We start from the raw sequence: 25,479 nt of genomic DNA, 5'->3' as shown, positions 1-25,479 counted from the left end.
AGCCAAAAAAAGTTATTTTAAAGGAAAATGAGACTGCCCATAACGCAGTGGTTACAAGAGAGCACATATGTTTAGTTTGCTCTGTTTCAGAGCATCATTTACCCTCCAAAACTAAAGTAGCTCCCAAGCCTAGGTAGTTGCAGGGTTTTGAACATTTCACTAGACCTGAAGCTTCTCAAAGATTTAGAGTTAAGAAATGTCAGAATTGCTTTAAGATAGTCAGAAAAGTTCATTTTTTCAGCTTACCCTGATCTGCTTATTTTATATATTAATTGCAACTTTATGCAGAAGCCATAAACCTGAAAATGCTTAAAAATTATTATTATTATGCATCACTGATCATCTTGAAGTTAATGGTACTGTGATTTCCAAATATTAGGTGGCCACACATATTGATATACTATTTTTATTTATGATTTTTTAAAATATAAATTCTTCAGATAAACCAGATTTTCAAAGCAAACAAACAAGAGCATCATAACAGCCTCTAACCCAGGTTCCAAACAAATTCCCTGTCTTGAATATGCAATTGGAAAAACAGACATGGGCAGTTGGCATCAGATATATCTGAAGTATTAATTACAGATACTCCTATCTTTATGTGCCATCCTTTGATAGAAATTTAAAGTTTCAAAGTGAAGTAATCAGAGGGAAGTAAATTCAAAGTGAAGATACTCTTTAACAATTCTATCACAACACCGATATTTAACTGCATGTATGATTCCATATTATCTTCCACAGTGCCTTTGCTCTATTTGGCTTATATCATTGATGATTGATACTTTCTGGTTGGGTTTTTTTCCCCTCACTGCTGCAGGTATATCTGCAGGTCTTATTACTCCAGCTTACTGAAACTGTGCTGTAAGGACAGCATTATGAAATTCCTCAGAGCAACCATCTCATTCCTATCTGGTTTCTCGAGCTCAGAACAGCCTCAGTCCTTCTCACAACTTCCTTGGGCCTCATGTCTCAGTTCTAGCTTACTTCACTCTGTGTAGAGTGGACATCCAGAACTATGTCAAAGTGAATATATATTTTCATTTTGCCCATTGCTTGTCCTTATCTGTCCACTTTGGCTGAGACTTACCTGAACACTCTAATCTAAAGCTACTAGAATAGCTGCCCTCTTTTAAAATAATCTAGAAATTAATTTATTTTTTTTTTAAATCTCTCCTTTTCTTCTGTGAATGTTTGGAATTCCACTCCCTCCAAAAGTCAAACCTCTCCTATGTTCAAGAGAAATCTGATTTGTTTCTATTTAAATCTTTGTTTTGTGGTTAATGGAAATTCAAATCTTAAAGGTTTTTTATCTTACGGCTTTGCTAGACTACAAAAGGGAATCTAACACCTCTGAAACAAGAAAGAATTTGGCTTCTCAATGGTATAGGCAGTAACTACTTCAAGGCCCCAGAAAACTTTGAAAAAGTAGATCTGACCTCTTATTTTTCTTTTACATAGTACAGTGTAGACCTTACTATTACATGCATGTCTACTGCCAATTTTATTTTCTTAATGTCAGAAATAGCCTGACTGATGTTGAAGTTTGATTGTGAGAAGCTGGATTTACTTTAAAATATTGGATCTTTAAATGCAAGCGGTACACTTACATGTGTGTATTTATTGTTTGTTATACAGGTAGAAAGCACATAATTCCAAGACTCTGATGATTACATTGAATTAGGCCATATTTTCAGAATATGAACTTTCATTTTGAAACACAAGTTGCTATAAACAGAGAAGTACTTTATCCTTTTGTTAATTTATAGTTTTTCTTATAGCGGACTGTCTATTGGATGAGCCTATATAAGTTGCTCCCCTAGAAGCAGAGAAGTGATGTCAGACTTGACTGGGTAACAGTGAGGGTCATGCAAAGGAGCAAGCTTTTCTCCCATCAGCCCAGCTGAAGTTCACATTCTTTAAAGAACTGATAACTACAGAGTACTGGGAGTTGTTCTTAGAAAAATAAGGGTTCAAAGAAATGAAGACCAAGAAGGAAGACTATAGCAAGAAAATAAAGGAGTAAGAAGGAAGACAGACCAAGCTGAAAGCCCCTAAGAAGCTGTGATTCATTACAGTTCATGGAAAAGATCTAAGTGAAACTTTGACACCTATGTGGAAGGAACTCAATTGAGTGGGAGGAAGACTTGTAAAAAGTAACTATTTTCTTGAGTATTGTGAGATTTGAAGTTAGAGATGTCTTAAATGGTTTGTAACTACACTTAGATAAAAGGGCAAGGTGCAAAACCATCATTAGGAAGTTGGAAGAGTATGGAATACCTATGAAAGGTAAAACTCCTGAAGGATGGAGGGTTTTATAAGGAACTACAAATACTGGGAAAAGACCTCAGAAAAAAACTGTGACTGATCTTAAATTAATGAGTCAGGTATGTAATAAAGAACAATACAGTATGATCACAGATCATGCTGCTGTTAACTCAAAGATCCAAATCCCCAAAGAATCCTGGAAGGTACAGACTTCGGAAAAGCTACCAGACTACACAAGGCTGCCGATATTACCCAGGTCAGAAAATAAATGCTTGGACTCATGTGTTACTGGGCTTATGCTGATCCACAAGAGAAGAAAAGACATAAATAAGTCAAAAAACAAAGCAAAGTGCAAACAAATTTCAAAGAAAAATACCATGATGTATTGAAACATTGCACAAATGCAAGCAGGATACACATTTGGAAAGCACTGTAACAACTACAAAAAAATACACCTGCTTTGAAAGACCTGATAATCAGGAGCAGTAGAAGGAAAAGTGACTCATTCTGATGTATTACAACAGAAAAGAAGGGGAAAAAATGATCAAGAGAAATGCTCTGTAGATTGTCAGCAAAAGCAAGAACAAAGGAATGGACCTTTATTTGGAGACCAGTAGAAGTTGTATACAAACGTTTGGACACTGGTGCCCAGGCAAATATTGTTTCTGAAGATTCTGCAAAATGTGAGAAATAAACCATAACACACAGGGGAAAGCTGACTTAAATTGTGAATGTACAATATTGAACTAATTTCTATTAAAAAAACAGTATGATCTTGAAAGTTAAGAATAAAATGGAATTACTTAGGTTTTTATAGCTGATTGGAAAGAGTCAACACTGAGTTTTAAAACAAACTTCAGAGGATCCCTGTTTCACAGGGGAGTGGAAAATAGACAAGGAGAAAAAAATGCAAAAAAAAAGCCCCATCAAACTTGTAAAAAATCAGATTTAGACAAATTGAAGAACTATACTGATACTGTTGGTGTGTGGACATTTCTGTCCTCTCCTCCTGTATGAGAAGAACTTGTTCTTCCCAAAGGGGGAGATGGTGGCCAGCAAATGAGTAATGCTCAGGAGACTGATGGCTGGCAAGCTGTGAAAAGCTGTGTCTCCCTCTGCAGCTACCTGTCCCATAGGCAGTGAATTATCACAGAGGGAGAAAGAGTGAGGAAAACCATACAGGAGTAGGAACTGGGTGCTTTGGCATCCTGCTGAAGTCAAGTGTCTGTCTCCATCCAGAGTCCAGGCACTTTCCTTTCACTGCTCCAGCTTCTAGAGTCTGCCCAGAGAAAGCAGAGAAAACATCAGTGCCAGGACCAGGCTCCCCAGCCTGAGCTCACAGAGCTGGTCTTGGAGACCTCACTTCTCTGCTGAGCTCCAGCCTTACCATTAAACAGGCATTTCCAAAAAGCAAATACTGATATTAAGCAAGAGAGCAAATGCCCTCTTGCTCAAAAGCAGACGCGTTTCCCTGGGTAACAGTGGCACATGTCACTCCAGTGACACGTATTTTGAGGAATACATTTTTCTCTTCTATTTCCCTTGGCCTAGCTGGTGGTCCTGCTGCTAAATGTTGCTGTCAGAGTATCTTGCCCAATGCTCATTTTGGCTGAAATCTGAGTCTCTTCAAGGCAGATATTTACAACATGAATAAAATCTGTCCTGTGGAAAGAGTAAAATGACACGTGTCATGTTACAACTGGCTCATCACACATGCTCAGCGGCTCGCAGAGCAGAGAATCTTTCTTGACTGACGTGGCCCTTGCAACAAAAAGCTGAAAAGCGTGCTTGTTAAAAAGGTTTCCAAGCCAGCAGGTGAAATTAAATAGCAATTTATTATATTTATTTTCTGATCTCATGATTTATAACCTTATTACAGGACTTTGGATGTTTCAGAGGTCTCAGCTTTCTCGATCCAGGGGAATATTGTGGTATCAGACTGGCCAGGTCTTTCCATTCAGGAATTTCAAAGGAGTGAAAGGTACAAATCTGACTTCAGGGAGTAGAAGGATGCAGCTGTGAGAAGCAGAGCTGGAAAAAGAGGGCATAAATCTTTTTTTTTTTTTTTTTTTTTCTGCACATCTTTTTCCTACTATTGCACAGGATGGGCAGAGAAGAGGGTCTTCTTCATAAGCTGGGTTTCTAAAAACACCAAGGAGACCATTACAAAATAGCAGTAACTTCCTCACTGTACACACTACAGGGACAATGCTTTTGCATGCAAAGGGTCTAAAATATTTTGTTTAGGCTTCAGCTCCAGGACGATATACATTGAAGGGTCAATGGATTTGCTCAGACAAATCAGGCTGGGTTGCACCTCAGCAAATTGCCCCTCAGGTGCTTGCAGTGAGGGCTCCCACCCGGGTACACCGTGAAGGCAGCTGGGACGCCTCTAAGCAGCTTCCCCGGAGAGCGGGAGGGGGTTTGCCTGTGCTGCGGTGTGGTGTGGGGGAGCTGGGGGGTGCTGGAAGGGACCTCCGCCTGCTCAGGATTAGCGCTTCACAGAGGAACAGGCAGATGCGGGCACCGGGCGGGAGGCTGGGCGGACTGACATACTGCGTCACCTGTGGGTGGCTGGGTGTCCCTGAGGGAGGCTGTTGTGTGCTCCGCGTATGGGGGGGGGGGGGGGGGGGGGGCGGCTGGGTGTCCCCATTTCTGGGGGTGTTCTGCTCTCCTCGTGCAGCACCGCGACGTCTCCCAGCCGGAGCCGGGCGCGCGTGCCCGTAGCCGCCCGCCGGCAGCTCGCGCAGCCCCTCTGCTACGAAGCGACGGCGCGCGGCATCTCGCGCCGCTTCTGGCCCGCGAGCTGCTCGTGGGCGGCTGCTTTAAAGCCGCGCTCGCGCCCGCGGAGCGGCTCCGCCGTGAAGCGAAAGGGAGCGACGGGGCGGGGGGGAAATGAGCACCTCTGTCCTGAGGGGTTCGGTAATAAACCCTGGGGCAGAGGCAGGGTTGTCGTGGAGGGGGGATGCTGGGCAAGGAGTAGGCAGCTACCTCAGAGGAAAGCACGGGTTTTCAGGGGAATTTTGGGCGGGGGGGAAAGCTGAGGTAGAGGGGAGAGAGGTGATATTTTGGGGGGAGAAGCTGAGGTAACTTGAAGGTCACAAAATGAGCATTTTTCAGGGAAAAGCTAAGGTAATTTAGAGGGGAGAGAGGTCAGATTTCAGGAGAAGGTAAATTAGAGGGGGTAATTGGGGGGGGGAAGCTAAGGTAAATTAGAGGGGAAAATGAGCTTTCTGAGGAAAAAGCTGAAGGAATTTAGGGAAAAATCTGAGGTACTTGTGGTGACAAAATGAGCTTTTTGGGGGGAGGAAATATGATGTAATGGGAGAGAGCAGATTTTAGGAAAAGTCTGAAGTATGGAGACAGAGGATAGGCTTTGGAGGGGGAAACCCCAGGTAACTTAGAGGGGACAGTTTTTAAGGAAGATATATCACCTCAGAGGGTACAAGGTAAGCATTTTTGGAGAGAAAGGCTTATGTTTCTGTCATGATTTAGCTGCAGCCGGCAGCTCAGCAACACATGGCTGCTGGCTTACCCCTCTCTGGCAGAATGAGGAGGAGAATGGGAAGACAAAGGTAAAACTCATGGGTTGGGATAAGGACAGTTTACCGGGAGGGCAAAGGGAGAGGGATATAACAACAGCACTTATAACAGAATATACAAAATGCATGACACACAATGCAGTTTCTCACCCAGTGATGGACCAAATGACCACACACTCAGCCATCCCGGAGCCATGCTGCCCCTCCACAGCTAGCCCCCTTTTATCCTGAGCATAACAGTGATATGGCATGGAATACCCCTTTGGCTAGTTTAGGTCACCTGTCCTGGCTGTGTCCCCTCCCAGCTTCTGGTGAAAATTAACTATCCTAGCCAAAACCAGGACATTATCCACCCCTTATTCTATACCATCTATGTCATCCCCAGATCCTACACTTCCCAATTAATCACCACTACTTTTCCTGTCTTTGAGATATATATATATATACATGCACAGATATCCCCTTAGTCTATATGCCATCCCTCCAAAATGTCCACTGAGTTCATTTAGTCCATAACTTTGGGGTCCATCTGTCATGACAGTCTCTCAGGGCAGGAGCAATGGTGTGTGGTGTTGGATTTCTACATGCTGCATCCAGAGCTCATGGCTGGTGTATCTGGCACAGCCCATGCTTGCAGTCTGCCGGTTGAAGATGTTGATTTCAAGGAAGTTGCTGGGCAATTGTTGCAGTCAGTTCTAGTTCCATCATCGCTGCACTTTGCTCAGTTTCATCAAAGTTCATCCTTCCTTAATTTGGGTGATTCTTACTGTAATACCATTGATAAAGCAGCAACTGTAACATTTTTATACAGTTACGATTAATTTTTTCTCTTTTCTGGGTCATAGTTGCTTTCCTTAAGGATCTTACATGCTACGCTACACACTGCAAGAGGAATTCAATAACACCGATTCACTTCTTCACTGAATGAGAACCAAAGATGGAGTTAATTTTCCTGGCTTGTGTCTCATGTTCTTTTGAAGATGTGAGGGCAGCTGACACATCTGTCTACACTGGACGTATAGCAGGCCAGTGGCTTTCAAGAGCAGTCACCACAAGTGTAGCAGGATAAGGTAGCTTGGCTGAAATGCCCTCAGATTTCCATGTGTAGGAAACTGAAGATCACTGCATCCTTGCTAAAAATGCTTCCACTCCCTGTTACTCTTGCCTTTTGTCACTATCTAAGTAATAAACAAAAAAAAGAAAGAAAGCCTACTGATTTCTGCAATTATAATAATCCTCTCAGTTTTCTTTATGTTCTGTTTTCTTCTTGGGCCTCCTAAAGGCTGAAAATGAGCTTTCAGTTATAAAGAGAGGAAAAAAAAAGAGATGGTACTGATCATTGAAAACCTGATCACTTAATAACAACTCAAATTGCAGGCTACCATAAGGGGAAGACACTAAGTTGGATCACAGCAAATTTGTTCAGTAATGATTTAACTTCTGTTGTGCCTCAGGAGAAAAATCTGAGACCGTATTTACCCCAAATTTTAAGTCAAACAGAAGTAAATTAATTTTTAATATAAAATTAGTATTGCTCTTCCTAATGAAGCACTCCTAGAAATCCACTGCATTAAATATTATCAAGCTGACTTTCTCTAAAATACTCCTGAGAATGTGTATAGAGTATCCTTTACTCATGCAGAAATTAAGTAGAAAATAAGCAGCCAGAAGTTTAGCATAATAATTTGTGCAGAAAGAGAGTCAGCAGGAAAACAACTTTTGTTTGCAATCTTGACACTTTTTCCTCCTCCTGCACAACACTTTGGTCCCAAACACATCATCATGTAGGAAACAGCCACGGCTGGGGTTGTTCTGCCATTCACACTGGGGTCTCCTCTCCTCTCATGTCAAAAAATCTCTGTGTTAGTGTGAACAAAAGGAGGCTACTCGCCCCAAAGCATGTAAGGAGGGCAGCAGGTGGGAACAGAGCAGTGAGGCCGTTCCCCAGCGCATTCCTGCCACTCTCGCTGGCCTCATGGAGGCCCCTCCATGCTGTTTGCAGCCACCTTTCTGTTAGGTCAGTGGCTCTTAGCACAGTAGTACCACTTAAGAAACGAATATTTTGTTAATTCTACCTAGTAGCACTCATGTTAAGGAGAAGCAACGATGCAGTGGGGCTGGAGTTGCAGAGCAGGGCAGCTCCTGCTGAAGCTTATCCCGGCTCCCCCTCAGCTAGCACCACCAGCCCCCGGCCCACATCTTCCTCCTCAGCCTTGGGTCTGCACAGGGTTCACTTTATGCATTATCTTAACCGTCTGCTTCCTGTTTTGTTGTGGGTTTGGGTTTTTTTCCCCCCATTAGTTCCCAGCTGAAGTTTGACTGTGCTCATCCACTGGTTATTATTTAAAGTTACACTTTCCCCTGGCCCCTGTAACTATTGGGAACAGAAGGGGTTACTGCTTGTTATGTAGTGATGACCAAGGTTGGTTTTGTCCAAGCTCAGGAACAAACAGGCTACCTGATATTTGCCTGGCCCCTAGAAAGCAATTTTTACTACAGCTAAAACCAGCCCAGGTCAAGCCAAGCCTGGGCATGTCCTAAGGCCCCACGCCACTGACAAGTTGCTGGCAATGGAAAAATGGCACAGGGCTATATTTCCTTGACCAAATACCTTTCAAAACCTATTCCTTGTATGAGACCTTAAAAATACACTGTTGATGTGTCCTGACAGCAGTGCTGCTATTCATCAGCTTTTGTTTCACTGCAGGGCCTGGGAGTCTGTTTAAGCAGTGGCATTAAAGTGCCCAGGCATGGTCCAAAGACCATATCAGACAGTCCCTGCATGGAAGAAATTCATATTTGAGTAGACATGCCAAAGAAAACCAAGGATGGAGATGAATGCTCATGAAAGGCATAGGAAACTCTCCCCAGCTTTACTGAGCAAATCACAATAAAAGAAGAAAGGGGCTGAGTCTCTTAATGTCCAGCAGACAGCCAAAACTCTACTACTACTTTCTTTTGCCTTTCTAGTACCTCATGTCTCTCCTCTTCCATACACAGTATTTTATCTTTAATGCAGTACTTCCACAGTTTGGCAAATCCTCTGAGAAAAGTAGGAATGGCATGTTAAAAATGAAATTGCATTGTGCCAGGGCAGAATCATACAGCAGCAGTGATACTGTGTCTCATTACAGTAGCTTTTTTGGAGGACTGGTAGAAAGGGATTGTCAGTGAGGATGATCTTAGATTTGTAGCTCATTTGAATAACAGTTACCATAATTACAACCTTAACCACATATCTTATAGCATTGCTAACATCACTGTGTCAGCATGTTTGTTGTTATTCTGACTAATCTTTAATTTCAATTGCAGTAGATCTCAGGGGCCCAGCTATGAGAGTCCATTGTACAAAGCATGGACAGACTTGCAAACTGAAATAGCCTGTATCCTGAGGTATTTAAAACTTGAGACATAGTAAAAGCTCCTTTTTAGGAAACACCTATATGTGTTCTGCAATAGACTGCAAACAGGGAAAAAATTTCAAAAGTGATAGAAAAATATAGTATTTTTTTAAACCATTGTAAATTCATAACATTCTAGGCTAAGAATAATCTTTTTAAAAGGATTGCATACTTGTACATATATATGTCAATTAAAATGCACACATACTCACCTGCACGTCTACAAATATTTATTGAAGTCCTTTTTCTCCTTTTGGATTTTTTTCTTGTCAATAGTGCTATGGGAGTTTTCTGAAAGTTATCTTAATATACCTGTTATTTCCTCTATCATGTATGAATAGTGCAGTTTTTCCAAACAATAGTCTACTACAGTGTGTTGGATAGTGCCAAGTGGGTATAGCAAATTAGGTAACCTTAAGTCTGAATTACATTGGTCACTTTGAAAATGTGACTTGAAAACACAGGAAAGGCTGTACAGTTTGATGTCCTTTCCAAAACCATTTGTAAACTGTAAAATGAAAAATTCCACATTATGTGCAATTAATGGTATGGAAGTTTCCAGTGCCTTAAAACCAAACCTCTTTTTGAAAGTATTTTTCACCAATTTTTGGCTCACTTTGCCCTCACTTTCAGTAGTTTTATGCTCCAGGGACCTATAAAGGACATATTCCCGCTTATGTATGAAGAGAAAGAGATTTTTATGAATATCAAACAAGCATAATTTATGCAGAAACTCTATTAAAAACTCTGTTTGGCACTTTTACTTGCATTAGTAATATGAGAACTCCATTAAAATGAATTTTCCAAAAATGTGTTGGACCTCAATTCTCTCAACTCATTCCCATAGTTAATCTTAGTTTTCATTGCCCAAGGGCTGCTAATATATTAGTATTAACAATATCCTCTTTATTGCCTTGCATAGAGCTTGTTACATGTTCTCTTGTGTGAATATATTTACATTTATTTATACATATACATACTTGCAAACACATTGGAGGAAATCCTGGGCCCTCTGAAATCAACTGTAAAAATCTTACCAACTTCAGCAAGAGTCAGAATCTTATTCTATGTATTTTAGCCTTGGTACTTTTAGCTTCAGGACAGGAGATTAACCTCTTACAGGTTAATAGGTAGCCTGTATGCACTTTGGGTCCTCTCCTTGCATACAACCATGCTAACTAGAATTTGGCCACATTGGTTCAACTTATTTTTATTCATTCATCATTATTCACTTTGCATTTACATTTGTTTACTACTCTGTTGCATACATTATACTACTATGTTACATATTCTTCACTGGCTTTATTCACAGAAATCATATTTTAATTTTTATCATTTCTGCGCATTTTTCCTATTCTGGAGAGGCATGTAAAAGAAGCTTTTGTATCTTTTTAACCTACACAAACTGTTGCTAACAAGCTTCTAGAATGATTTAGGAAGCTACACTAACTGATTAAGTTTCAGAGCTGATCCATATTGAAAATAATTAAAGACTGTCAGTGTATTTTACTACCATATAAAGTAAGAATTATTATTTTGTCTTACCTTATGCTTTAACAGCAGCTTGATCTTGCCAATTATCCTATTACCCATAATTTCAGATGCATTACTGAGCTATTTGAGTTCCTAACATTTAAACTATTACCAAAAAATGGTTAAACCAAAAAGGCATCAAAGTACATGAAGCGGTAAAGGTCACTTCAGACTAGTATGTGGAAACCTTGGAATAATTTGAGGACGGATTTAGGAAATACCCCATACATATTTGGTTAGATACTGAACGATTCCCATAGTGTATGGTTCATAACTCACAGGAAGCAGATGAAGCAGATGCTGGACTGAATTATGTCCTCTATTACTGCCCTACTGTTTACTAGTGCAAGTTAGGAACACAGTTTATCTCTGTGACAATTCTAGTCCTGATACTGATCTGTATCTTCAGCTTCCCGAGCTTAGAAGACTTCTGTATCTATTTTTATAAGGAAATTATGACATTATTATTCACAAATCAATTACATACTAATTATGATTATAATTATGCATTAAATAATCAGCTCACTGTTATTGGTTGCTACATTTATTTGTAGTCAAAGCAGTTACTTTGAACAGGGTGCGTGTACAATACCAAAAAGACAAAATTTCTTTTCTCTTAGTTCCCTACTTGTGCCAAACATTTTTTTGTTGGGTAAGCAAAGTCTTTTTCAAAATATTCACTCTGTTACTCATTGACTTATTTATTTTGAAATGTACAAACAATGGAATAAACAGAAAGCAAAAAGGGATGTTTTCTGCTAAGTAATGAATTATTCAAGCAGTTAATGATGGAAACAATGACTTCATTGAAGCTACAGCTCTCTAAGGCAACGCTATTAAAAAAAATGCACTGAAACAGAGCCATCCTTTAAGTTAAGAATCAGAGCAGGTGCAGGCCTGTTGTCTGAGGGTTGTCACTACCAGCTGAATGGACTGTGTCTCAGCTTTGACTGGCATGAGTAGGCAAAACTATTCATTCGCACCCCAGAAAAGGGCAATGGTGAAGTGAATTAATCCACATATCACAAAGCCTGGGAGCTGGATTTGGTTCTGCTGATACAACCATAAGGAAAGGAATGCCAAAGCGTGCATGGGGAAGCATTCTAAACTGCTCACGTGAAAGGCTGTCCACAGTGAAAGACATGCAAAAAGAGAATACACACAGCCTTCAAGACACTATTCACAGTATTTTTATGAAGCCAGATCCAGTATAATGCTAATGTTATGGGGAGAACTAAGGGACATGCATAGATACTATTTCCTCCTTACTAATTATTTTAAAGTAGGAGAAACATGCGCCTATGAATCCTTTTAATTATTTTGCAAAGTGGTATACCTGTACCAAGAAAAGTACCCTAGAACAGCCAACAGCCAGCTGATTAGGGCACTTCTCTGACAGATGAGACATGTAATTTTGTATCATGTTGACAATTGCTCTAAACTCAGCTCTCCCGTGTTGTGAGTGAGTGGTCTAACAGCTAGGCTGTTGCCTCAAATAACAGTTGCCCAGTTTTCAAGAAGAAACATTTAGGCACTTAACTTCAGCTGAGGGTGTCAACACAGAATCCTTCTCTGATGGAGACACTTTCAAAGTTATGGGGATCATAACTCAAGAGCAACAGTATTTAAGCTACAACCTTTTATAGACATCCGATTAGCTAATGTAGTCTAGTCCTGTTGTGAATCCTGGTCTGAACTGATCAAGTGAGAGTGTTTACATCACTGAACTGTGGAATTTAACTTAGTCAGTGTAAATCAGACACACTCAATGCAGACAGCTAACTCCTTCACAGAATGCTTAGGAGCTCCAAAGTTTTCATCTTATTTTCTTTACTGTGTTTCAGAGGAGCCTGTCTCTTGCAGTTGACAATATATAAGAAGCCTTACTTAGTGACTTAATTATGTGATTACTGGCATAGCATTTTCCATTCAATACAGGAAATTCATGTATTTAGTTTGGACTATGAGTTTTGTTTCAGGAGTGTGAAAATCAGGCAGTGCAAATGGTGAATATCACAACTGGCATAACTCTGTATGGATCTATTGTTTGATGCCAAGCATTGAGTCTCACCTTAATATTACTTTTAACTCCTGATTTTTTAATGATAAACAAATTAAGCCACAGTATTCTTCCCAAGATATCCTAACCTCAGCCAGACACACAGCTCTTTCTTTATCTATTTGTAGAACCAAGCTATACATTCTCAAGAACTATATACTGGAGTTCTCCCAGATGTTTGCTTCAGTACATAAACTCCAGTTTGTACAGAATTCAATGGCTATGGTACCCTGTAAATGCAACCTGTATAAACACTGAATTGGTACTAAAACTGGAACACTGCTTCCTGTTAAGTGCTGAACTGATTTAAAGATACTTGTAGTGTACAGGCTTATAAAATTGAAATGGTTGTGCCCTAACATTGAACTATTGATTGTAATACCCGTTACATTTATTTATGGTGTCACGGCTAAAGCTTCTGAATGTCCTCATAGTATGACTACAGTCATTTAGAAGTACTGCTAAAATATCTTCTTGGGGCCTAAAGCTTTTTCTTTTCCAAAATGCAGAAAAGTTGAAATTCTTTGGAGATTTCATTCATTATTAGTAGCTGCATTAAATCTACTTTGTGCTACTCTTGTGATTTAAAGCAGCCCTAAAGCTTCTAAAGAATTCTCCAGTGAGATAGGGTTGAATAATTTTTTGTCACTCTGTTGTATAGAGATTACACTCTCCCCTGCACTGGTCCCAGATTTTCTTGGGAGTCCCTCAGGACAATGAACACCAGAACAAACATATATACAGCAAGTTCCATGTTTTTCCAACATTTGCTGAAGTTCTTGACCGGTGCACCAGAAATAAGACTGCACTTACTGATTATTCTGGCATCCCCATGCTACAAAAATTCTAACTTTATTCTTTAGCTTAAGGTAGGATGAGGGGCTACTTGATTGGGTGACCTCTTGTACTGCACCTGGTTGGGATGGAGTTATTTTCTTCACAGCAATGTGGTTTGCATTTGTGACTAAAACAGTGTAGATAACACAATGTTTTAGCTATTGAGGAACAATATTTGCATAGCACGGAGGCCTTTCTCTTTTTCCAACTCTGCTTTCTCAGTGAGTACACTGTGGGTGCGCAAGAAGATGTGAGGGGACTCAACTAGGACAGCTGATTTGAGCTCACCAAAAGGATATCCCATGCTATATAACATCATGCTCAGCAATAAAAAGAAGCAGAGGGGGGTTTTTTAGGGGGAAGGTAGCCATTGCTCAGAGACTGGCTGGGAGGTGGTGAGTGATTGCCTTTACATAACTTGCCTTGGTTGTGGTTTTTTTTTTTTTTCTTTTTCCTCTTTGCTTAATAAACTATCTTTATCTTAACCCATGAGGTTTCTTGCTTTTGCTCTTCCTATTCTCTCCAACCCAATGGGGTGTGGAGGAGAGTGAGCAAGCAACTGTGTGGTGCTTAGTTGTGATTTCTAACATTTTTCTGTAGCTTCCCTATGGGAAGTAGAAAATGTTCCATTGATTAGGACATTTAAAACCAGACTGGCTTTAACAAGAAAATATCATCGCAGTGAAATCTTTGGCAGTTTGACAATATGATTTCATATTTGTGTTTCTGTGACAGTTCTGATTCTGGAGTTGTACCGAATCATTGACAGCCATGGCAACATGATGGGAAAGGAGACAGGAGCACCATGCTATTGGAGCTATAAAGCAGAGAGACTGTTGCTGCTTGAGTTGATTATAGCTGGTAAGAAAAATGTTGTCACAGTAAAAAATAGGCTGACAACCAGAAACAAACCATTTTTTTTAGTTCCTTTGGTCCAATCAGTTACATTGCTCCTGACTAAAACACACTGACCATCTTGAAAGGAGCAGCACTGTTAACTTGAGTGTTTTGGACAAAATCTAACCAGTTTTGTTATTTTCTTTCTCCTCAATAACTACCTTTGAAATTTCATTTGGATGTCATATCTTTTTTTCTGTTTTAAACTGTGTCTGTCTTCATGATGATTGAGGTCTTTGCTTTACATTATACTGAATTATGTTTGTAATGTATTTCAGAATCCTTCAAAACGAGAAATGTCACAGGATAGCTATTCTTTATCCCAGTCTTAAAATCATAGAATCATAGAATCATTTAGGTTGGAAAAGACCTTTAACATCATCAAGTCCAACTGTAAACATAACACTGCTAACTCCACCACTAAACCATGTCCCTAAGCACCACATCTATGCGTCTTTTAAATACCTTCGGGGATGGTGACTCAACCACTTCCCTGGGCAGCCTATTCCAGTGCTTGACAACCCTTTCAGCGAAGAAATTTTTCCCAATATCCAATTTAAACCTCCCCTGGCACAACTTGAGGCCATCTCCTCTTGTCCTCTCTCTTGTTATGTGGGAGAAGAGACCAACACCCACCTGGCTACAACCTCCTTTCAGGTAGTTGTAGAGAGCAGTAAGGTCTCCCCTCAGCCTCCTTTTCTCCAGACTAAACAACCCCAGTTCCCTCAGCTGCTCCTCATAAGACCTGTTCTCTAGACCCTTCACCAGCTTCGTTGCCCTTCCTTGGACACGCTCCAGCACCTCAATGTCTTTCTGGTAGTGAGGGGCCCAAAACTGAACACAGTGCTCAAAGTGTGGCCTCACCAGTGCTGAGTACAGTGGGACCATCACTTCCCTAGTCCTGCTGGCCACACTGTTTCTGATACAAGCCAGGATGCTGTTGGCCTTCTTGGCCACCTGGGCACACTGCTGGCTCATATTCAGCCAGATGTTGACCAGCACCCCCAGGTCTTTTTCCACTGGGCAGCTTTCCAGCCACTCTTCCCCAAGCCTGTAGTGTCTTAATGGCTGTACTATTATTAAAAAAAAAACCAAAACAAACCCAAACCATAATCTGGATGTTTTATTGGAATAAAAACAGTGTAACATTTAAAAAAAAATCAAGCAGCTGTTTCTTAACTACACTGTATATTTGGTTTTTGTATAATCCCCTTTTATGATTTTCATTGATTATAATCTAGTTACTAGTAATTAATTCTTAATGTTTTAATTTTATTTTTTTAATGAACTTCCTCTGCAGTTTGGTCTTTTCCAAGATTCCTGTGTTTCATATGCTTTGTTTTAAACCTGAATGTATTCTGGTCAGCACCAGTAGCTACTATATAGAGTTTAAAAAAACACACAAACAAAACTAACCAAACAAAAAAAAACCCCAGTCTCAGAAAACTCAGCACCTCAGCAAATGCATATACAAAGATTGTTCTAAACCTGTCTTTCTCACTGTAAGTTATCATAGATTCTGCTACTGATAGAATACCAAATCTATTATTGAAAAAGAACATCTCCCACATCCCAGTAGAATATGTGGGGTTTATTGTTCTAGGATTTTTTCCCCCTCTTTGATAGACAAGAGGGTGGTTTTTTTAGATCTATCTATCTGTTCTCTGACTTATTTTTTTGTGTGTATATACTTTGTCTTCAGTATTAGCTACTGAATCCATCACGTATTTTTTGAACTGACAAGTGCCTCTTTTTTTTTCCTGGTCTATATCCAGTATAATAAGGTTACCCACAAAAAGTGATTTAAAATATGTATATGCATCTTCCTACAAATCTGTCTTTGTCCCTCAAATCTATAGGAAATGAAGCACACTGTAAACTCCTGTAAGAAGACAGCCACATTTCAGATAGACAGCCTCATACTCCAGAATAATATTCTACAGAACATTAAAATTAGCTAAAATGATCTCAGGACTATAATCTTCAATGTAGAATAGTTCAATTTGATTGGGACCTCTATTCTGAGAATATGGAGCAGGTATTAAATACAATATCAGATAAAGGTATGTCTTAAAACCAGCAAGAAGAAGTACTCTACTAAAATTTGATTTGAAATTTGTGCAGATTTCTGACAATGCTCAGATGTGGCTATGAACATGACCATGGGCTCAGGCCCATCCTGACATGGGTAACGAAATCATCAGGAATGCTGTGGTGTGTATCTCCTGAACTCCCTGCTAAGGATTTCCCAGTGGAACATTAATTCTACTGGAATATACAGATTTCTGTCATACCTGTTATACATGTTTAATTATGTAAATTAGAAAAATAGAGCATTTAGAGCTCAATAAGTATGAATTTTATGCTAAAAAAGTAGGAGTGAGTGAAAGGATTCCAGAACTAGATTAGAGGCTTACATGCCTGAGCAACAGGTTAGAAATAGTTTCATCTCTGTTGTACATTGGATGGCCTGGAGGAGTGCTACAGAGTCAGAACAGAAAATGGTCAGATCATGTGAGAAAGACCAATGGATGTTCTGGGATGTTAGAAGTTCTGATGTTAGAAATGGGATTTCAAAACATTAGTCAGAATGAAATAATGAGATCCGGGAAGGCTTAGGGAAGGAAAAGCAGAAAGCAAAAAATAATCACAAGATTGTGAGGCGAATGACAGGGTGACTGGTTAGTTGTGTGAGATGATAGAAAAGTGTCAAAGATGATTGTGGAAGAAAGAATCAAGACAAACAGACTAGCAACAGGATTTCCCCGAGGATATATCATAGGCAGGGAGAAACAGGATACTGGGCAGACTAGATGGTGAGAGCTAAGCAAGTATAACAGAGACTCGTTGGCACAGAAAATTCTTACAGGGATGAAACCCTTCAGTCAGCTCCCTGAGAGAAAGTGAATGAGAAGAGGATCCCCAGATGTAATCAAAGGGATAATCATCAAAACAGGACATAAATGACAGTAGAATTCAAAGGAGAGAAGGTCTCCAGACAAAATGGATTGAAAAAGATAAAGAAAGATCAAGAGTCTGTGTCTGTGTCTGGAGAACAGACTCTTAGAGTTTAAAACAAAGAGATGATTAGCAACCCTTGTAGGGACAATGTCATTGATGAATCTGTTTTGGGCTGGAGTGGGTAGTACAGAAAATCAAAGACAGTGAAAAAAGACATTTCCAAAACATAACATGCCCTGTAAGAAAGACTATATGCAGCTAAGACATTTACTGACTAGGCTGATGAAAAAATCAATAAAGCGGGTGGTCATTTCAGGGTGAGAAGTTGGGACTCATCTGACTTTAATGCCTGTATTTAGCAAGAAGAATTCACTTGAGTACACAGAAAAAAATAGAAGTCTCACTTACCAGTAGGTTTCCTTCTAAAAAAGTCTTTCAGCCACAACAGGGATATTGTTGATAGACCTCCCCAAAGCATTTTAACAACAGAGTGTGAGGAGGTCCTAGTAACAGTGGGCAACAGTGTGGAAATGAAAAGCAAAGGTAATTGGAATAAACCATGTGAATAGAGTGAGCTAGATTTGACCCACCCTGCCAAAGCAAAATACAATGAACTGCAGTACTGTGCAAGAGGAAAAGTGGGGAAAAGTCAGCTCTGATGCTTAAAAAACATTTAAGGAGAACAAGGGGGGGGGGTGGGGGGGGTGAAGAAAAGAAAGAGAAAATCAAAAGGTTTTCAAGATTCAAAAGAATGTAAAGTTTAAAAAAGAACAAGAAAATCACAGATAATCAGAGCACCCCCTACTCCCAGTCAATTAAGGGAAAGAAAAAGAAAATGAACTAGTAAGAATATTGGCCTACAAGGATGAGGTATATTTAGTTTTAAGTATGGTCTTAAGTATAAACTAGGTTAAAATCCAGATCATAATGATATATTTGGTTGGGTCATCTAAAAAATATGGGTACACATGTTTGATATCAGTCCTTTATCTCTGAAATGTTACTTCTTTTGCACATGACGTACCAGTATGAGTAGTAAAAACACAGGAAAACACCTCCTTTGTTAGGGAAGGTAATATATGTCTTCATTACATTCAGATGTAGCATAACCCTAAGTAAGTAATCTTTGCTGCTTATTATCTATGATGCAAATTTTGATGCCTGCCACCAGCCTTTCTCTTCCCCGGGCTGCAATAAAGAGCTTTTGTCCTCCATGAGGCTTTGTACACTCTGAAGGCATAGATCAGGTAAATCTTTAGGTTCTGTGTTTCAGTTTTCAGCAAATGCAGCCAGACTTTGAAAGAGAACTTTCTATAGGACAATAATCTAATGAAATCTGTGCCACAGGAGGTGTAGGTGTACAGTGGATCAAAATTCAGGGACTGTTTTCTGCTTCATAATAGTTGTGTTGTGTAGCCTTTGGGAATTATTTCATGTCTTTTACCGTTTATTTTATCTCACTTAATTTTCTAAATATTCCGTCTTCCTTATTTATACTATAAATAGCTTGGGGCAGAGACTCTCTTTTATTATATGTTTGTACAGATCCTGATAAAATTGGTTCCCAATATCACTCTTGAGTTTCTGGGTGCTACTTTCTCATCAGGAACCACTATGAGAACTGCTGACAAGTTTCTGACATTATAAAATGTGAATATGAATTCTGATTCAATACCAATCTCAAACTTTAACTGCTGTTCACTGTGGATATTTTGCTGCCATTTCAGCCATTCCTTACTATGAGCAGGAACTTTAAATAGAAACAGATGCAAAATAAATGTCATTATTTTTATTAGCTTTTTTCTTCTAACCTGAAGGAGCTTTAAGAAAAAAAAAATTAATAATACCTATGTTTATAGATAATGCACTGCTATTAAGTTGACTTGTTCAATTTTCAGACTCTTAAAGATAAAGACTTAAGTAGGTGGTTCTTTTCCCCTCTTCTCCCCCACTCCCCCCCCCCCCGGTAAAATCTGTAAGAAAAAGAAAGGGTCACCCCAAACCACCTGGCAAATAGAGCCTTAGATGTCTGTTTTTCTAGCCTGTTGCCTGATTATAAGCAACTAGGTCCTTGCTTGTAAACCGAGAATACAGAAGTGTATTTCTATATAATTCAGTAAAACCATATTTTCATGGTTATAATACACAATATGTGCCTGCCCTCAGACTTTTTATGCTTCTTCCTCTGTGCGGGGCGGGGAGTGATAATGCTTCTTGGATCCATTCTTGGGAGCAGTGTGTGTTGTGGGATCACATTGGTTTGGCTGATGGTTTCTCAGTGATCAAGGCACTCCGTCTGTGTACTTAAACTACATGGCAGGTACACCCGCCCCGACAACACTAGAAGCGCATCGACAAGTGAGCCACAGCACTCCCTGTGACCGCCATCCTGTGTGCATCTCAGGACACAGGCCAGACCCCCTTCAGTTGATGGACAAGGCTCTCAGACAATGAGGCGCCTCAGTCTGAAGAAGTTTCTAGTGAGTTACCATGTATGACCATGAGCTCTGATCCAACTTGGGTATAAATAGAGTCCTGCCAGAGACCATTTTGGGTCTTCATCAGAGCGGTAGGTCTGTGGTTTGTGTTTGTCTGTGGCAAGGGATGCCAATCATGGATACTCCTTGAGGTTGGATGTCCTCACTTTAACTGGTGAGTGAATACGTGCTATGGATCCTGCCCCCTTAAATCCTAAAAGCTTTTATGTCATCCGTGCAGTAGTGCTGCCCATACTTGGTTTTGCGGTTGTTCTATAGCTAAGTGTGAGCCAGCTCTGATGGCATCTGAACTTGGTTGAGAACTGTATGGACATTTGTTTCTTGCATTAAATTGTAACTAGTGTTGTTTCATCTCTGGTGGTTGGTAGTCTTGTTCTGTGACAAAATGATTCCTTTGATAGTCTTTCAGCTTAACCTGGCATGGTGACAGCCGTAGGTTAACATGAGGGGTGTTCTCCCCATACATTTGGCAACATTAGTTTCTAGCATCCAAAAAACTTGTTAAGTTGGCTTAAATATAGCAAATTCATCTGTAAAAAGAAAGGATATAAAGGAGGAAGTATTTCCTGTTGTCATTGTCAAAGCTAAACCACTGACTTTTCAAGCATTGTTTGTACTCTCAAATTACCCCAATATATATTACCCCAATGAAAACAATCAATGAGAAACTAAAAATGCAAGAAAGCAAGTTAGCAAAACTATTTTTATATAACTAAGATAGCCATGCCATACTTAAACTCCACTACTATTCACACACCACTGTGATAGCTATATAACAGCTCTTTGTTTATTATTAAGTCTGATTTTAGATAATAATAGCTCTGTAACTCATAAATTATACAGATGATGTAAAAAACTACAACTTCAGCCGAAGTACCCTGTAGTCCCTTTGCAGAGCTATGCACACTTGCACCGTGAGGACAGTGAATGTCTGAATACGTTGCTATTTCTGAAACTCCACTGGTGGGGTGTGCAAGTGTGTACGTGTCCCCGAGCGTGTTTTTATTCCCCTTTATTTCATGTCTTTTACCGTTTATTTTATCTCACTTCATTTTCTAAATATTCCGTCTTCCTTATTTATACTATAAATAGCTCGGGGCAGAGACTTTTATTTTTATTCCCCTTTATTTATACCCGAGCGGGTATTTATTCCCCTTTCTAGTGGGAGTGGGGAGCCCGGGGTGGAAGAGGAGGCTGGGGTGCCAGATTGCTCACCGCGGCAGCCAAGCAGGGCGTGGGTGCTGCCGCCCGCCCTCCCTCCCACAGCGGGAGGAGACGCGGTGATGGCTTTGGCCGAGCCCGAAGCGGCGGGCCCTACCGCGGGGCTCACGGCGAGGCCGGGGCGCTCGGCCCTCGCTGCCCCGCGGAGTCGGCCCCGCACGCAGGGTGGCGGGGCGGGGCGTTGCCTGGCAACAGGCGCCTCTCGGCCGCTGGGCGCTGGCAACGGCCGCCGGGAGGCCGCGGCCCTCGGTGGGCGGGCCCGGAGCAAGATGGGGGGTGGGCCGCGGCGGAGCGGCAGAGGGGGGCCGCCGAGCAGGAGGGCGGGGGGCTTGAGTACCGCAGGGAATGACGGCGAGGTGTGACAGGTATGTGGGAGGCTGCCAGGCTGCATTAGGAAACCTACCCCTCCCCTCCCAGGGAGGTGCCGCCGTTACGTGATTCCTTTACACATATTTAGCAAAGCGGCTAAGATTGACTGCTAATTTTGGGGGGACTTGGAGAGGAGTGTTTCCGTTGGCACTACTTCTTCACTTGCTTCCCATCCACCTGCTGGGGTACTGAGGTTCTCTTATTCACACATGAGAAGAGAGATACTTTTCACCCCCTCGTCTGCTGCAAGCCTTTGAAGTAGTTATCTAGATAATAAACTGGTGGACCATTCTTGACAAGAGCCGGCAGACTGATTGCTAATTTAATGCTTAGGCATTATTCACATTTCTTTAACCATAGTTGCAGCGTAATGATACATCTCAGTTGCTGTCTTGTTGCTTGATGAAAAGAGGCCAGAAAGAAAGGCATAAATGAGTAACACTTTTAAAGGACAGTGTCATGGAGAATGTTGAAGCATAACATAAATAAGGGCTGATAGGAGGACTGACTAAAACCTCATAATCCTACCCTGTACCAAAGTGGTCCAAAAGCGCACTTTATTTAGATTTCATAGATTTTCTTCGTTATTAGGGAACAGGAAGGGCAAATCCACCTCTGATGTATATACTTCTAATTATTGCAAATGTTCTGCTCTGTTTCTAATTTAGTTTGGAAAGTTGCCTTTTCTTTTTTAAATATGTTTAGCCTGAAAAAATTGTGTGGCTACATGTAGGTCTTCCATTTAAAAGCCTCAAAAAACAGATAGAGATGAAACATCCATTTAAAAGCCTCAAGAAACAGGTACAGATGCAACATCTAAATTGCTAAGCCTGTAACATTTTCAGTAAAAGTTCCTCTTGCTATAACACACTGAAGAGTAAAACAGATTTATCCAGTTCAATCTTCTTAAGGAAATCTTTATAGTATTGTCTTAAATGCTGTATTACTTTAATTGTATTGGGTGAGTTTTGTGGTAGTTCTAATGATAATTTGTGTGTGTTTTTTCTGATTAAATTATTGCACTTAAAATTATGCAATTGCAGTTGGTACAGTTATTTAAGAGATTTAAAAGGAATTAGTAAGTGAGCACTGTGTAAAGAGCAATCAGTTTTTGTGTACGTGTATAGCATTTTGGCCAAAAGGCTAGGAAATAATAATAATACACCACGAACAAAAAGCCTTAGAATTGCCACTGACTGTCGTTCATTCTACACTAGTTCAAGATTTATCACTAGCTTTCAGCTGAGACTGTATTTAAATTCACTTATTTAAATGGCTTTGTCTTTCAAGAACGGCAATTTTTTTCACTTGATTTTATGTCCATCAGAAAGTAGGTTAAACTCAGTGTTCTATACTATCAGCTGATAAACTGAATATCAACTGATACTGAATATTAACCAGTATATGAGAATATCAACTTATCAGATTGCTAACATACATAGTTCATAGTAAGAAAACTGTTTTACCAGCTTTCCTTTTATTCTGTAGAGAGGACACACCTTAGCAAACCTGTAGCAAATCACTTTCTCAAGGATTGCCAAAGGCTTCTGTGTGGCCATTTAATTTGATTTGACTAATACATCCCACTCCAAATCTATAAATGTGTTTGTAGAGATAGTGAGGTTGACCTCACTTCCTGACTCCAAACCTATATAAAACTCAGCATGAAAAAAGTAGCACTCTGCTGCAACCAATCAATGGTTCCCTAGCTACAGTTGTACAGATTGTGAGATTTTTATCCTCCAAAGACTTAATAGAACAAGTTACTTTAAAAAAAGAGGTGGGGGGGGGGTTAAGGTGTTTTCACAGATTTGCCTCTTGTCCTGTCACTAGGCACCACTGAAAAGAGCTTGGCTCTATCCTCTTTGCACCCTCCCCTTCAGGTATTTATATACATTGATAAAATTCACTTCTGAGCCTTCTCTAGGTTAAACAGTCCCAGTTCTCTCAGCCTTGCCTTATCTATGGGGTGTTCCAGTCCCTTCATCATCCTTGTGCCACTCTGTTGAACTTTTTCTAGTATGCCTATGTCTTGTACTGAGGAGGCCAAAACTGGATGCAGTACTGCAGGTATGGCCTCACTAGTGCTGAATAAAGGTGAAGGATCCCCTCCCTTGACCCGCAGCCAATACTTTGCCTAACGTAGCCCAGGATACCAGTCACCTTTTTGCAGCAAGGGCACGTTGCTGGCTCATATTCAACCCGGTGTCCACCAGGACCCCCAGGTCCTTTTCTGCCGAGCTGGGTAGCCCTCAGCATGTATTGATGCATGGCATTGTTCCTCCCCAGGTGTAGGACTTTGCACTTCTCCTTTTAAGGTTCCTGGCAGCCCATTTCTCCAGCTTGTTGAGGTCCCTCTGGATGGCAGCACAACCCTTGGAGTGTCAGCCACTCCTCCCAGTTTGGTGTCCTGCAAACTTGCTGAGGGTACACTTGAAGATGTTAAGCAGGACCGGGCCCGGTATTGATCCCTGGTATACCAACTAGACTTTTTTACCGCTCATTTTTTGCTAAGCAGAGCCTTTCTTTTGCCCCTTGGACAGTTTTATGGAGTTATTAGCTTATTCTGAAGGAAAAAAATTGGATTTATATTTAAGGACAATATAAAGGAATCAAAAAAAACCAGATGTCCAATAATTATGAAGTCCAGGTATACCACCTTCTTGTGGTACAATGCAATAGCAGTGATGCCTGTCAGTGATAAGAAGTAATTGGCTTAATGGCACAATGCCAGACCCAAGTTGATTGTAACTCATTCTGTACTTATGGACAGCCTGTGTCTCTGAACTCTCATGGCTTTCACATGGTGTTTGCTCTGGACCTGAGATCTCTATCTTTGACCTGTTTTTTTCCCTCTGAATTATGTGATTCTTTTTTCTAGACCTAGATTCTGATCTGTAGCCATCTAAAGCATAGTCAGCAAACAAACCTTCTCCAAAGAAGGTGTTGCTGCTTTAGAAAATTATTTAATTTATAATTTAAGAAGATAAGAGTAAAAAAAATAATGCCAGCAACAAGATAACTCATCTTTCAGTTTTACTATTCCAAGGCTATCGAAAACCTCAACTTACGTATTTCTTCTTCAGAGCCCTAGGTGATCCATGCTGTCATGGTAGGTAGCACTGTGCTACCTGGATTTTAACCCATTTAGATAGTTTTGACTGGTAACCTTACAAATGGGCAAGGTTGTGAAGATATTACATCTATGTAAATATAAATATGAAAGTGCCCCATTCTTTAAATTAAAAAAGCTAGTGATAAACTAGTGGCAGTGAAGGGTCAAGACAACTTTTCCGGAATGACAGTAGGCAAGTGGATTGTTAATACAATGTGTTTTGTGTTTTTGTAAACTGAATCTTCACAGAAGGGTATACAAGAGTAGTTACTGTAGATGGAGAAGCAAGTCATTAAAAATGAAAGCAAACAGAAAAAAATGCTTGTACAGCAATTTGGGTAATGAAAATGTACTTAGAATAGAGAATGGAAAGATTAAAGGAGGGTACCTAGAACTTCCCTTTGGAGCAGGAGTTTTGCTTATATGTTGCTGGTTTTCCTCCTTCTCTCTCCCCACCCCATGGTGTTGCTATATCAAAAATACTGTTTTGTATGATTCCAATTTTCAGATGTTATTTAACAGAAATGGATGTTCATGACATGGATGTGATAACAAATGAGTGGTTAAAGGTAAAAAAAAGATCCATGTCTTGCTGTGTAAAATACAAAATGGCAACTTCTAATACAGATACTGGTTCCGTTATATCTTGTTTGTCTAGAAAGAGATGATGTTTTCCCCCTACAGCATTTCATGAAAACAAATGTGTTTATTTTTCTATCACAGAACCCAATTTACCATGAAAAAATTCAGAGTTCAAAAGTGAATTGTTTCTCAGGGATAT

Source organism: Balearica regulorum, chromosome 2 (genome assembly GCF_011004875.1).
Source record: "Balearica regulorum gibbericeps isolate bBalReg1 chromosome 2, bBalReg1.pri, whole genome shotgun sequence".
In the NCBI taxonomy this organism is placed as follows: Eukaryota; Metazoa; Chordata; class Aves; order Gruiformes; family Gruidae; genus Balearica; species Balearica regulorum.
This window is presented reverse-complemented; position numbering follows the sequence as displayed.